A 2,682-nucleotide genomic window follows, 5' to 3' on the forward strand; every position below is an offset into this window, starting at 1 on the left:
CGAGTAGTTTTAGACATCAGCGAGCTCCATGGGACTTAAACAAAAAGTGTCTTTCTTTGGGTCATTTTTATTCTGCCTGGTCACACTTTGTACTTTGATAGCATGTTGCTATCACAGAGTATATTGAAAAAAAGTTTTTGGTTGAATTTACTTGATTTTACTTCAAGTGGCACCACAAAATAACATCATCCGATTGCAGATGTATATTTTTAAGTCAACTATATGGCTATTAAAAACAATCATCTGATCTAGATGATTTTCTTTTTGTGCAACTACTTGACAAAATTAGAAGTAAATTGAACACCTATTTTTTCAGTGTACACTGTAAAGTTTTTCTGGCAGCTGGGTTACCAGAAAATCTCTGTAAAGAAAAAAAATAATGTTGAACAATAAAATAATTTACTGAATAGATTTGTTTACGATTTTACATAGTTGAAACATTCTTAATGTTCTTCAAGGGGTCAAAGCGGAAAGGGTGGTATATTGTAATTTCCATGATGTTGGCAATGCTCCCAGTCCTTTCTCTTCTATGTGAGCCAGAAGAACCTACCAGTGGCCTTGAACATGTGACCTGACCAATTTTGTCAATTCACATTGCTGTGCCTGGTAATTAAAATATTACTTGAACTGTAAGTTTTATATTTTGTTGATATTAGCTAAAGAATTTGAAACCCACCATGTTCCACCATAACCACAAATATCAATTTTGAGACTGTTTTGTACTTGGAGCTCATTTGTTTTGTATTTCATGAAGAAATGTGGAGAAATGTGCGGACAATGACGTTCCCCCATTTCTATTCCCATTCGTGTGAGATTAGGGCGTTGTGGTGCCATTGCAGAAGTGAAAATGGGAGAGAAAGAAGGAGGGAGGAAATGATACCAAAACGTTTGTCCGATGAGGGGCCAAATCATCACAAGAGCACGTGCGCATGTGAACTCACTCACAGGCGCGTGTGTACGCCAACATGTGATCTGAGTGCTGCATAGTCACACCATCCTACCCTCGTTTGATCACAATCTCCTTCCTGCTTTCCAGTCTAACTCACTAAAGTAGAAATTTTCACGTGATGCTTGTAAAAAAAAATATTGACAGTCAAGAACCCAAATATGTTGTCCATATCATAAATGGTAAGGTGGCAATGATATGGCTATTCTTGTTCCTCCTGTCCTCATTTGGTGTTTTTTTTTAAATATTTGAAAATTGGGACTCATTACGTTTTAATTACACAACAGTTTTTTTGGAGGATGCAGTGGTCCCAATTTTGGAGGGAAAATCACATGAAAAATGAATTGTATGCAAGTTAACAGCGGTAATTCAAACAAAAACGTCAACCTTCAATCATCTTTATTAAGACAGAGTACCCTTCAAGTTTTTGGAGCTTTTGGAGCATTTCATTTGGTCTCTATTGATTTCATAGACTGAGAATTTTAACAAATTCAACAAAAACATTTTTATAAAATGATTTTATATCATCGGGTGTTGGCGCAGAATTAAATCCTTGGGATCTGAATGCATTTTTTAAGAAGGTATCTCAATAAATTTTATAGTAGATGCAATATGGGGTTGGCTCGGTGGCGCACTGGTTAGCACCTCAGCCTCAGAGTTAGGAGGGTGCCAGTTCGATTCCACCGCCGACCCTCCTTGTGTGGAGTTTGCATGTTTTCCCCGTGTCCAGGTGGGATTTCTTCAGGCACTCCGGTTTCCTCTCACATCCCAAAAACATGCAGTGCGAGTGCGGATGGTTGTTTGTCACTGTGTGCCCTGCGATCGGCTGGCCACCGGTTCACAATGTCTCCCGATGACTGCTGGGATAGGCTCCAGCACGCCCGCGACCCCCGTGGGGACAAGCGGTATAGAAAACGGATGGATGGATGGATGGATGGATGGATGCATTATGGTCTACTTAAAAAAATGCATTTGGCTCTAAATGATTTGGTTTTGTGCAACCACTTGACAAAATGTATAATTGACAAATCCATTTTTGTCTGTGTCGGAAGAGTGGGGAAAATATTTATGGATTTATTCTGTAAATTATAACATGGTACTTTGTTTGAAGAGACAATAGCACCAGCCAAAATCAATGATGTGTCTTGTCAAATAAATATTCTAATTGAATCGGTGGCTGGATTCATGGCCCCGTAAGCTACTTATGTGACCTGACCTGGCCTGGACTGGATTGTACACTCACTTCCAGAACCGACATCAAAGTGTATGCACATTTTTGTGACGATATCTTATGAATCAATTGTAAAATTAGACAGGTGACTTAATCATATTTTGCACAAGCTACAGTGGATGTAGAAAAATCCACCTCAATAATGTTTTTTTAAATGTTGCGTAAACAGTTGTACACGTGGATTCGAGACTGGGAAGTGCATAACTTGTAATGTAGGACATTCTTTCACCCTGGTTTCACAATAAGTTCATCTCAGTATCTCCACGACAGTATGTGCCAGCAATTTGGCCGTAGAGAAAAGCGACACCTCTGTCGTGACTGTGATGACTCCTAACCTTGACATTGCACCTGCTGCAACTTATTCTCACATGCTGGTAGTGTTCTGAGTCTAAGCAGGCGCATCTTTGCCTTCATCCCTCCTGGCCCGGGATTGGCCGATGAGCCTAAGAGGCTGAGGTGTTGCAACAAATAGCAAGAGCCACAGGGCCAGTCCATTCTGCATTCT

This window comes from Syngnathus leptorhynchus, chromosome 1 (genome assembly GCF_054491065.1).
Source record: "Syngnathus leptorhynchus isolate UIUO chromosome 1, UIUO_Slep, whole genome shotgun sequence".
Lineage (NCBI taxonomy): Eukaryota > Metazoa > Chordata > Actinopteri > Syngnathiformes > Syngnathidae > Syngnathus > Syngnathus leptorhynchus.